Source organism: Protopterus annectens, chromosome 16.part0 (assembly GCF_019279795.1).
Source record: "Protopterus annectens isolate FY-2018-M chromosome 16.part0, PAN1.0, whole genome shotgun sequence".
NCBI lineage: Eukaryota > Metazoa > Chordata > Ceratodontiformes > Protopteridae > Protopterus > Protopterus annectens.
Window position 1 is genome coordinate 58,726,101 of NC_056750.1, and position 13,941 is coordinate 58,740,041.

Here is a 13,941-nt window from a genome sequence, read left to right on the forward strand (position 1 = left end):
TAGCGATGCATTTTTTATGCTGGTTTAGTTTAACAATGTTTTGGTTAGATAGCTATGCATTTTTTATGGTGTTTTAGTTTAACAATGTTTTGGTTAGATAGCGATGCATTTTTTATGGTGTTTTAGTTTAACAATGTTTTGGTTAGATAGCGATGCATTTTTTATGGTGGTTTAGTTTAACGATGTTTTGGTTAGATAGCGATGCATTTTTTATGGTGGTTTAGTTTAACGATGTTTTGGTTAGATAGCGATGCATTTTTTATGGTGGTTTAGTTTAACGATGTTTTGGTTAGATAGCGATGCATTTTTTTATGGTGGTTTAGTTTAACGATGTTTTGGTTAGATAGCGATGCATTTTTTATGGTGGTTTAGTTTAACGATGTTTTGGTTAGATAGCGATGCATTTTTTCTAGATTTTCATTCTTGTCACAGACCTGATAAAGGTTTTATTGCATTAGTTAGTCAGAAGTGATTTTACTTAAAAGTCTTTTTATGTATGTGTTCTGCTTTTCTTAATACCTGATATTGGAATGTGGGTTGTAAATAGACAGTGTTTTCTTTAACTGAGATTTAATTTGATATAATCAGTAGTAGTGTGTGGGGGTGGGTATTTGCATTCTAAAATGCAGTTTTATAGCCCTGTTTATATTGTTTGCCATGAATAGGCTAGTTAAAATGAAATAATACTTATGTTTTCCACACCTACTTCTAAGTATATAAAAGCTGATATGTTTAACATTGTAAAATATATGTTTAACATTGTAAAATATTTCTGACTTTGTTACTGAGGATCACTTGTCTGTGATAAATAAAGGCTTGTTGCTTTGGAACATTACCTGGGTTTCATGATTTTTGGAAATTATTGTGACTGAGCTGATCAACTAAGTTTTAAGACCACTAGTTTCGCTGTTTTATTTTTTTATTTTTCCTCAACACCCGTGGTGAGATTGGAACTAGACAGATTTCTGTGCTTGTTCATTTTTTTTCTGTTTTAAAGGAAGCAAACAGAACTATTTGAGGTATTTTCTACAACCAGGTCAACTCTTGAAAGACCTGTAGTTCAGTTTCCATTCCACGAGGGTCCATCCTAGTTCTGCTCAGCTTGTCTGATACTATATTTTGCTCTGACTGAATGTAGGATGCATGCAGAGTGAGACTGCACTTCCTTAAAAAAGGAAAGGAAAAGACATCTGCCCTCCAGGCCTTCATGCATGGAGTCCTGGAGCAGAATTTTGCCAGATGATTGTTCAGAGAGGAGGCAAAGGAATCTACTTGAGGAACTTCCCAAAGATACATCAGCTGTTGGAAGACCCTCCTAATCTAGCTTCCATTTCTGACGGTCTGCTGTTGTCCTGCTCACCTTGTCTGCCACACAGTTTTGCTCTGAGGAAGTGTGTGATACATGTACAGTGATACTGGGCTGTAAGCTAACATGGCTAGTCTGCACAGGGATAAGACGTGGCTCTGCCTTCCTTGCTGATATACCACATGACTGTGGTATTGTCTGTAACAACTTGAAGAGATCCAGGGGAACAGAGGTAATTCAGAAAGTTGAGTACCTTGATTAGAGAAAGCATCTCTTTTATATTTATGTGGTTTTGTTTCTTCTTGTTGGCCCAGATACTTTACACTTGTATCCCCTTTGACACTGCTCCCCAAGCAAAGTCCAAAGCTTCTGCGGTGACTGACTCATTTAGAACAGGATGGGAGTCTCCACCAAGTGATTTCTCTCTTGACAAATCCCAGAATTTGAAAAGATATTTTGTGTTGGTGCTGGGACCAAAGAGACCTCAGATACCACTGTATCTTTCTCATGTGGAGTCTTGCCAGGGGCATCATGAGAATCGTAGATGCCATGAGACGCAGAATCCTGAGGTATGCTATTGCAGAGATGAAGTCCGAGTGGAAAACTACTGAATAGGATTCAGATATAGATGTTCTGACTGAACTTATCGCATACCCAACTCGTATTAATAAAACTACTGGTACCAGTACTATTCTTGACTGGATACTCACTTCTGACCCTAACCTCTACCACAACCCCTGTACCCGGCCCAACTCCCTCAGTGATGATCTCTTCACTTTACATCCAAATATACTCTCTTTCTTTACCTCGAGCTCATCTATACCATGACTGTCATAAACTATCACCATTCAACAACAATTTATTCAATCAAAAACTAGCATCTGTTAACTGGTCCTTCCTTTATCACCTTCCACTGAATGAAGGAGTGGAGACCTTTAACCAGATGTTCCTCAACATCTTAGACTCACTAACACCCCAAAGAAAAATCAGGATTAAAGCCAACCATGCTCCTGGGTTAACAAAGGAGACACGCTCACTCATCCACAAATGAGATAGTATATGAAAAGCCTAGCAAAAAACAAATCCCCTATACTACTACAAAGCTATAAGGAAACTAGGAACTACACCAAAAAACGTATTCATCTTGATAAGAAAAAGTTTTACAATACAGCTCAAGCCAATCACCTCTCCAACCCCCTAAACTTCTGGTCCACCATCAACAATATCCTTCACCCTGGTAATCCCACCACCCCAAACCCCTTCCCTAACAAGTCACTTCTAGAAACTGACACCCTGCTCAATAACTATTTCACTGACACCATTTGCAACTAACTCCCTCAGACCATAATTCTAGCACACTAAACTCTCCCCCACCTTCTACAAACACTATCAAACCCCCTTTCTCTATAAATCCTGTGTCAACCTCCTATATCAAATCTCTTCTACATAAACTTAAACCTGGCTCCCCATCTGCTGATAAACTACCCCCCTTTCTCACACTTGCTGCCAACTCAATAGCTTTCCCATCTCTATACTAATAAACAGATCTATTCTAGAAAGCACTCTACCTAACATCTGGAAGTCCATCTATACTGTTCCATTGCACAAAGGAGGTAACTCCACTGACCCTTCTAACTTCCGACCAATATCCATCCTATCTCCTCTCTCTAAAATCCTAGAAAAGTGAGTACACACCCAACTCCTTAAATACCTAATACAAGAAAACCTGTTACTTTTCTGAAGTACAAGCAAACACAGGAGGGATATGGCTGACAAAGTTTGCAGATGACTGCAAACTGGGCGCCATAGTCGAAAACACATCTGACACAGATATCCTTCAGAAGGGCCTCACAGAAACGGATAACTGGTGCCAGAGCCATGGCCTAAAGTTAAATGCCAAGAAATGCATAGTCATACCCTTTGGGAAAAACAAGGTTACCCCTAGCTACCATATAGGTGGCAATCCACTGAGCACAGAAGAAGTCATCAGGGATCTGGGGACCCAGGTTGACAGTAGCCTTTTGTTTGACACTCATGTTGCTAAAGTAGTTAGGAAAACCTTCTACATTGCCCACCTGATCATGAAGGGATTCACATCTAGATCAAGGGAGGTCATCGTCCCCCTGTACTCATCACTCATTAGACCTATGATTGAGTACAATGCCCCATTCGGAATGTATCTGACCCGACATCTGCAGCAGCTGGAAAGGCCCCAAAAGTTCCTCACCAAAAGGATAAAGGGTCTCAAAATATGTCTTATGCTGCCCGACTGAAAGAACTCCAGCTCTATTCAGTCTCATACCGCTTGCTCAGAGGTGACCTGTGCCTGATATATAAGGCCATGTCAAACCCTGATTTGATGAATATGCTTCACCTCAAAAAATCTAGATCCCTCAGAACCACAAGGGCGGGAGACTTAAACCTTGACACGGTTATTAATAGAACGTGCTGGAGGGACAGATTCATCACCCAGAGACTCCCTATGCTGTGGAACAAAATCCCGGTACATGTGAGGCAGAGCACCTCGCTGGCCTTGTTCAAAAGGAATCTTGACCAATGGATGGGGGATCGCAGATATACCCCAGGAATTACTTCAGTGTCACTGCTTGACAGAGGCACAGCAAAATAATAGACATAGTTTTATTCAAACTAAAGGGGTGGCGAAAGCCAAATAACTATGGGCTAGGCTTATAAATGCCCTTGGGCAGATAGCCTAGTATGAACCTATGAACCTATGAACCTATAAACCCCCACTCAACATAGGTTCCGGCCTATACTCATGGAGTTGCTAAGGCTAGAGACAAAAAACAACTTGTATCTTGTCTCTTCCTTGACCTACCCAAAGCATTTGATACTGTGTCACATTACAAACTACTAATAAAACTAACTGAACTTAACGTATATTCGCCTACTGTGCAGTGGTTCTCCAGCTACTTCTCTAATAGATGTCAGTCTGTCTGATGACTCACCTCCTACTCACCTTTCCTGCCTATAAAAACAGGGGTCTCTCAGGGTTTAATCCTAGGCTCCCTACTATTCAATATTTTCACCAACAATCTCTTCATGCCATCACTCTACTTTTGTCCAATACACAGATGATTCAACTCTCATCACAACCTCCAATAATATATTAGATCTTCTTTCCCTTACACAAAACACCTTCTACTCCTTTGAAAAATGGCTCAATGAGAACCAGCTAATTCTAATCCCCCAAAAAACTAAACTCCTACTCTTCCTGCCTAACTCAATCTCACACCATAAATCCTCCTTCTCTATCCACTCACTAGACAACACCATCATCAAAGCTGACCCTCATACTAAACTCCTCGGCACCATTATTGATAATCATCTTAAATTTGACCAGCACATTCATCTGTGTATCAAAAAGACACACCAAAAACTAGTGTTATTGTACCACAACAAAAAATATCTTACTCCTGAGGCCAAATTATCCCTAGCTAGAGCATGCCTACTTCCAGGCCTTCTCTACGCTTCATCCATCCTCTCTAACCTACAGTCCTCACTAATTTCACAACTTGAACAAACTTACAATAAAATCACTAGATTTGCAACTAATCAGCTCTATAAAACCTACCACTGCATAGCTTTGAAACAACTACAATGGCCAGAACTCCCCCACCAACTTCTCATATCACGACTCCAAATTACCCACTCCGTCCTATACAGACCTACTGCCTGTCCCTTCCTTTCGTCTCTTGTATCTTTCTACACCCCACCAGACCATTCAGAAGCTCTGACCAACAACTCCTTGGCATACATAAACTAAACAGAAACATAGATAAACTACTCTACAACCACAATGCATCCCTAGCCTGGAGCAAATTACCTCAACATATCAGAAATACCCCTAACACTACTCAGTTCAAAAAGCAATTAAACAATTCCTCTTAAGCTCATGGATTTGCCCTTGCCATGAACCTACCTGAACCCTCTGATCCTTTTCAACTCTACCCCACAACCCTTTCCCAAACACCTTGCTCAGTTATATAGCCCCCTGTCCTTCTTCTACTATCACCATATCTCCCTTTATATGTATCTTCGATCATTCTATTTCAGGACACATCCCATTAGCCACTTCTATTTGTTTCTTCTTTTGTTTTTTTCTTTTGTTCTTTTGTGTTTCTTTTCTCCATTAATTTCTCCCTGTACTACTCCTGCGCAGTATCCTATCTCCACTCGATTTCCTATTTTACTTCATGCAATAACATATCTTTGACTCCACTACTTCTCTAATCAACATAACTTCCTACTTTACCTACAGTATTCATATTTCTTCTTCTCTAACACTCTTGTATTATATTCCTGTTACTCTGTCCTCAACTCTCTTCACCCCTTACCAGTTCTGACCTAGACTTAGTTTGCGATAGATTTATAGTAATATCTAAATGTCATTTTTTACACAATTATAAAATTTGTTTTTTTGTTGTTCACAAACATCCTATTTTTAATTTTTCTCTATTGTATTTACTAATGTGACTTCCTTATTGCATCATCTTCACTATGGATTATTATGCAAAACTGAATATATTATTTATTATGTATCTGTATGTTCTTATGATCATTATTTTAATCACTGGAGTGATTTCCTTGGGTCTCCACTGAAAATAGGCCTCTGGCTTAGCTGAAACAACCCGGTTAACAAATGTTAAATAAATAAATAAACAAATAAACAAAGACCTATTTTTTTATTTCGAAGTGGAAGAAAAGCTTCCTGAACTGGGGTGTCTAGCTGACACTCCAGGATTACAGTCTTGTTTGATTGAATCTAAAAGGACTTTTGAATGGTTTCTTCGAATTCTAGCTTGTGTAAGAGCTCTCTCACATAAGTGAGAGACTCCTGACACTTTGAAAAAGACTCTGCAAAGATAAGTCATTTAAATATGGAAAAAATAGTATAACCATTAGCTTGCAATGTGCTATAATTGGAGCTACACACTTTGCAAGCACTATTATGGCAATGGATAAGTTCAAAGAGTAAGACAGACAACTAATAATGTGATCCAGACACTCCAATCTTTAAGAAATATCGTAAATCTGGATGAATAGGGGTGTGATGATATGGATCTTTTAAATCTAGTGTTTCCAGAAAAATTAAATGAGTAAGAAGGGGTAAGAAGTTGTGAAGTGATTGTATTCAAAACGTGGGCACTACCACAAATTGGTTTAGGAAACAGAGATCAAGGTTTTGCTGTGCACCCTTAAAGTCTGTTAAGACTGGATCTCACACTAGAGAAAAGCTATACGCATTTATCTTTTTCACAGTTTCAGAGCATAATCATGGCTCTGCATAATGTACTGTGTTATTACATGCATTCATCTTTCTCGTGCCATAATAAATAAATAATTCACGAGCACACAATTATTTTTTTAATCGAGCAATTTTGTGTGTGCATGAATTATTGTTGCATTATAGGTGGAAAATACTGTTATGTACTAAATAAGACAGTATGCAACTTTGAAACTTTGCTATCACTTATAAAAGGAGGACAAATATACTAATGTGTGAGTCCCTGATGGGACTGCAGCACCAGGCCCCCCATGACAAAAACAGCCCTTAATCCTGCCACTCTGAGTTTAGCCTTAAATGCAGTGTTGCTCTCATACCAATTAAACAGACCCTTTGTATATTTCAGTTACAGGCCTGTGAGGCCATTAATACAGTGGAGGAGGGAGTACTACACTTTAATATCCCTAAGTAATAATTAGTATGAAATCCAAAAGCCTTCCCCCTTAATGACCATTTTCTTAAATATTTTTATCAGAAAAAATAATAATGATCAAAGAAATACTTCATAAATACTTTTACTTCCAAGAAATTCTCAAAAAAATGAAGCATAACAGCCAATGAAAAGGATTTATACAACATGAACTACAAACTCTAATATCAAATCACGTACAAAAATAAGACAAAATTGATACATTGGCTTGTCTTATACAAATAATGTGGATGACTGTTTTCCTGGCTCTTTCACAGCTCTGCTGTTCATAGTGTGACAGGGGTAACATGTAGTAAGTGCTGACTGTAGCATAGCCTTTTATTCCCGAAGATGACCATTGTTAGTTACTGATTCCCACTGCCCAAAGCTTTGTTTGCTTCCTGAGTGAGTTCTAATCTTAAAAATCACCAGAAATGAAAGATAAATGCTGTTTTTAATTCAACTGTCATTTTTATTTCCCTTTCTGTTGATTAGAATTTGGAAAATACGAAGAACACAAGACCTGTTGTACATGGTGTCCAGAGCAGGAAATGATGTGGCTACCCAAGCAGTCATTGTTGTTTGTTACTTTGTAACCATATTGCACAGCCTGGTGTTATTTTGAAATAGCTGGTTATACTTATCAAAAGCTTTGTCCCTGAACCACATTATTCACATGTGCTACCTCTAGCACTATTCCTGCTCCTGCCCCTAACCCTAACTCTAACCCTGCACCTTATCTTCTAAAAAAAACTTTCCCTGAAAGTCCCACTACAGAAGACTCTGGGACACACCTTGCACACACAAATAGACATGTAAAATACTAAAACTATACCCTTACCTAGGCCTTACTCTACCCCAACTCACAAAACACTTACACATACACACACGGATCATCAATAGTCTTTTGACTAACTATTTTGCCAACATACCAGAGAGGTGTGTGTGTGTGTGTGTGTGTGTGTGTGTGTGTGTGTGTGTGTGTGGTTGTGCTTTAGGTCAAGTGAATGTTTGGTTGAGTGACTGTGTGATCATTCACGTCTGTTTCACTGAAAAGAGTAAGTACAATTGGGGAAGGTAAGTGTATATTTTTTGAGGTTAATGTAGGAAGTGAGTGGGTAAGTGTGATGGGTCAGTGTTAGAGTAAAGGCAAAGGTATGGTTAGAGTAATGGATAGGAAGGGGATACATCTGTATGCCTCTGTATGTGATGTGTGTCTGAGGCTGTCTTGTGTAGTGGAAGTTTTATGGAAAGGATTTTTGAAAGCTAAGGTGTCAGGTTAGGGTTAGTATACATTAATAAGTGGTGCAGGGATGTGAGTACTGAGTCAACTTATTTACCTCCTGAGAAATCAATATACAGAGCGACAAGCAACAGCTGGAATCAAACATGGACTGACAGACTGGTTCAAAATTGGGAAAGGAGTGAGACACGGCTGCATGTTGTCACCCATATACTGAAGATATCATACAAAATGCTGGGCTCGATGATTCAGATCATAACCAAAGCTATGTTAAATGACTTAAATGCTGGAATCATAACTGCAAAGACAAGTATTATGTACCTCAGATATGTAAATGAAATAACTCTGATGAACAAAGGTGGACAATTAGAAATGTAGAAGCTGACTTGTCACTCGTTATCAAAAAATGAAAATGTTGTCATCTAGCAATATTAATCATTTCAATTATTTTCAGACAGAAGAGGAAGAAGTGAAACCTGTAACAGATCTGCAAATAGTGATTGCATCAATGAAGTTAAAAGACACTTGCTTCTTGGAAGGAAGGCTATCATAAATTAAGATAAGATGTTTTTGTTTTAAAAAGTAACAGCATCACATTGTCAACAAAGTTTTGTGTATTCAAAAATGTGTTTTCCCTGTAAGATTGTTTATTAGGAAATTGATGCTTTTAAAATATGGTTTTGCAGTAAACATTTGTGAATGACGTGGACTGCAAATCGGTCAGTGTTCAACAAAATAAATGTGGATGATTCAATGGCAGACTTGTTGGTAAAACTAAAACGCAAAATATTTTGGCCATAAAATGAGAGTATATGACTTACGGTAAAAGATGCTATTGCTGGGAATAGTCAAAGGCATAAGAAGAAGGGAGCAGAAGAGGCTAAGGTGGATAGAAAGCTGTTGTCATTGATGAACAGGCTTGGTGTGCTAAACTCCTTGAGATGACAGTCAAATTCACCTAAATCAATAGACAAGAACAGAAAAGAAAATACGTTAGACTTTTATGTGGATTATACTGGCTGAAGGACATAGAGAACTTTTGTGCAGCTTGTCCACAGTGTGAAAAACAGTTCCCACTTACAGGTTTAAAATAATTTTGACAGCATTTCCCATCATGAGTATTGTGGGTCCAATGGACATTGGAGGTCCAATTGTAAAATCAAATACAGATCAACAGTATATTCTAGTAATCATTCATTATGATAAAGAATTTCTTGAGTCAGTGCCCATACAAAGACTATATAGTAAAAGAGCAAGTTTGTTTCTTTTGGGATAGGAAGCCCTCAAGAAATTCTTACTAATAAACTCATACCCCATTAATGGGATGATGCAGAAATCCTTGCCAGTTTTTAAGGTAAAACTACTGAGAACATATATGTATCACACTCAAACAGAAATGCTACTTAAAATTTTAAAATATAAACTATGAAAAGCTATACAAGTAAATAGGAGAAACTGGGACCAGCTACTGCCATATATTCTATTTGCTGTAAGAAAAATACCACAGGGAAAAAACTGTGATATCCCCACTCTCGGCCAGTAATCAAGGAGCCTGAATTTTCACCACTTACACTGGGGAGGGATGTTCACTTGGAATACAAAAGGATACACTTAGTATTTCCAGATGCAGACCTCTCTTCATCAAACACAATCTCCCTTAAGAGCACACAGGGAACACAGTCAGCCTGAGATCAAGGTTTTATTATATCTGTCGCCCTCCAGTGCCCCAGTAAGGCTCCCCACTACACAGCTATAGGATTAAGTCCTCAGCTGAGTCTGCAAGGCAAGTCCTCCAGCACTCTCTCTGTGAAACCAGTGCTTTGTGTCCCTGCTCCAAGTAGCACACACACACACACACACACACACACACACACACACACACACCTGGAAAAGGCTGGCACAGATTTACCTGCTATGCCCTCTTCTTCCCAGACTATAAGGTAGTTATTACAGCCACCAGACACTACAAAGACAGCTACCTAAGGTTCTTGCAAGGGTACCCAATTATACTGAGTGAAATTAATATAAATGGGAATGTTGACCAAGCAGCCAGTCTTCAGAAGTGGCCACAGTGTTTTCAATAGATATAAGTACTCTCAAAGGTTAAAATATTCTCTAAAGAACCAGCCACAATGAAACATTTAAATATATTTAGTAATAAATAATTAAAGAAGGTAAAAATATGAAATTTCTATTTGCAGTTAACACCAGAGTTTCAGCCACAGGAAATATTAAAAATAACACAGGTGGAAAGTTTCACACAGTTACAGAAAAACAATACTTAACCATTCTCATTATATTTTTCTGACTGATCTAGAGAATTACTGTTACTACTTACTTAATAGAGCAAGGCAATATGAAGTAAGTGAGGGATCCTTCTATGTCCAGTTCCAAGAAGCAGATTAGCCTGAAACTTGTCTCATCTAATATTAAAACATTATTTCTGTACAGAATGACATCACATACATCTGGTCATCTGACTACCCATGCACCCCCCTATTGCTAGAAACTGCCAGGATTTAGCACCTACATGTCAATAATACACACACAAGAGCATCACTCAGATCTGGTGCAACCTCAGGAAGTCATAAAACAATTACATACTTCTACTCCTCCTACAGAGACTAACAAACCATGCTTCTTACAGACATTGCATCTCTGGCTTCATTCAAAACCATGAGATAACATCTTTATGGCCTAGGTCCAGTAATTTAATTTCTTACCATTTTCCAAAGTTAACTGGAGCTGAGATTAACCTCTTCACTTCCAGTATCCTCTGTTAACACACACACACACACACACACACACACACACACACACATATATATATATATATATATATATATATATATATATATATATATATATATATAGTTACAATACAGTCAGAACCCACTGCTGGTACATTTTAAACACAAACAACTTTACAATCATTTTCAACAGAAGCATATGTATAAATCAGCTTGATATTCAAATAATATATAATTCTTTATTAAATTCCAGCTAGCTGTGCTGTCATATATTACACATCCACTGCCCTACTTCTCCTGGCATAGCTGGCAATACCTCACATCATCACAGAAACCTCATGCAGCATTTTCAGATCTCAAAGACAGGTTAATAAAGGTAATTGTTATAGTAAGAAAATATAGAGAGAAAGCTCAGGAGACACAATACAGAATGTTGTCTCAGAAAATTTAAACCAGAGGATAAAGTGCCTTTGTTAGTATCTACTGTTGAAGATAGGTTCCTTGCAAAGTGGCAAGGATCTTTTGAAATTATAAAGAAAGTGAATGGAAATTATAGAAAAAGTAAATGAAGTGAATTATAAAAGGAGACAACTAGGAAGAAGGAAGGAAAAAGCAGTTGCACCACATGAATATTCTGAAACCTTGGAGAGAAACATAACTTTTTGTGATAAGTATGTTTACAAGAGAAGTCAAGAATCCCACAGCATGCCCTGAAGTCAAAATAATGGAAACACTATCCATGTGTAAAAACAAGAAGGTGAATAATTTATACTTATGAGTAAGGACATATATTCTGAGCTGTCTGGTGGAGCCAGTTTAATTCAGCAGAACATGGAAACTGTTCCTGGAGAGAAAATGAATTTGAACCATTCAGGATAAAGGAAACCTAATGTGAGAAGTCAGAGAAGAGATACAGAAAATATTTCAACTTAGAATCTAAAAATGTGACTCCACATAAGAGGAGTAACAGCCAAGAACTCAACCAGACAGGCAAGTACTGCAGATGGCAATACTATTTGCTATACGACTGTACCAGTGCTCAGTTGCTATGACACACAACCTGCCCAGACTGCCAAAGACAGACAGTTTTTTATGTACACTGATGATGTTTGTCTGTGAAGGAAAGTGAAATAATTTATGACCAGTCTGTTAGTTTTAGATATATTGCCCTTCCAACATCATAAATATTGTCAGACAGCCCACATAACTCATCAATTGCAACCACTTTACTGATTGTATACACCTAAGATGTCTGATTGTATTTAAAAAATGGTCACAGTAAAATATTCTAGTTTGCTTCGCAAAATGCACATTTTTGCAAAACCACATTAATGACTGTTTAACTTCTTCATGACAGCAGGATGGTAATTTTCATCCATCGATAGACCCCATATCTTGTAACTGTTGCTGTTCTGCTGACTATGTACACTTCAGATATCAGACTGTGATAAAAATAATGGCCACAGTAATACATTTTAACTTTGTTTTGCACAAACAATAGCCATAATATACTGTTTCACCTTACTTCATATAAATGCACACTAGTCCTACAAAGCTAGATTAATGACAGTTTAACCTGAAAAAATGACAATGATGTTGATCACTTTCATCTTTAGACAACGACTTATAAAAAGCAAAAAACACAGAAATGTATTTCAACTTTCTTTCATACAAACAACAGCTACATCCAAGGACAGCCTTAGATGAAATGAAATCTAGACAAAGGACTCTATGACACTCCCTATGCTGCCTACTGGTTCCAACTTGCACCTCATGTGTATTTTCCATTTCTCCCCTGTTCCATCCCCCCTCACACCATACAGATTACTTTTTTATTCTCACATTTTGTCTTTCAGTGCAGCTTTAGCCTCCATCCTTCCAACACGTTTTATACAGATATATCTGCTCCTTAAGAATGTCTTTCATAAACCATAAGGTCATAAGTCTCCCTCTATATGTATGATTATGTGGTGTAATAACCCTTGATACAGAAGTATTTACTAGTTCCTCTGTGTACCCTCTGTCATATAATATGCTATAAATATCAGCTGTACCTCTATGAAAATTGGTATTTTGGCTGTAGAGTCAGTGGGCTCAAATGAACTCACCTTATGGCATAGGCTGTTTAAGATAACTGTGGTCTGTAATTGATGCTAACAGAAAAATATTAGCATCAGTTTCCTTCTCAAAGCACTATACATGCATCCAAACATTCAATATTATAGAAGATACCCATATAAGTGAAAGAAATATCAAAGTTATTATCATTAATTCTAGCAAACACAGATTAAATTCCTGTATGTCTTTTCACAATAAAAATAGTTAATATGTGTATCATGTGAACCATAAAATTGTATGTGGAAAATACCTATCACAGTAAAGAATATGTTGATCTACAAAGATTAGCAAAACTGAGAACAGATTTAGCTTCCATTGCAGTGCCTCTTTTCTGTAAATAATATTGACTATTAAAATAAAAAATATATATTATTTGAACTAAACTTAGTTAGTTTATTAAAAACAGTTGCTTCAAACCCTGCCCATAGAAATATAAATTGTGGTAAGCCCATGCTGATGTTCTGTAGTAGTACATAAACTCCATAAAGTAACCTTTATAAAGAGGTATACCTTATTTCTTCTTTTGGAATCAGAATGAATCATCAGTTGCTGTCATAAATATCCTGTCCAGACCATCAAAAACAGCAAATTATTTCTTGCATTGATGATGTCTGACTGTGAAAGAAAGTGAATGGCTAACTTGTCACTCTTATATACTTTGCAATCATCCATGCACATGCATAAACCATAGCAATAATAATTTTACAACAGAATTTAGCAAATATAATGCATGGTGTGACACTGTCCTTGTCAATATATTAACTGTGATAATACTACAACAAGGTTAAGTCACTTTTATGTAGAGAT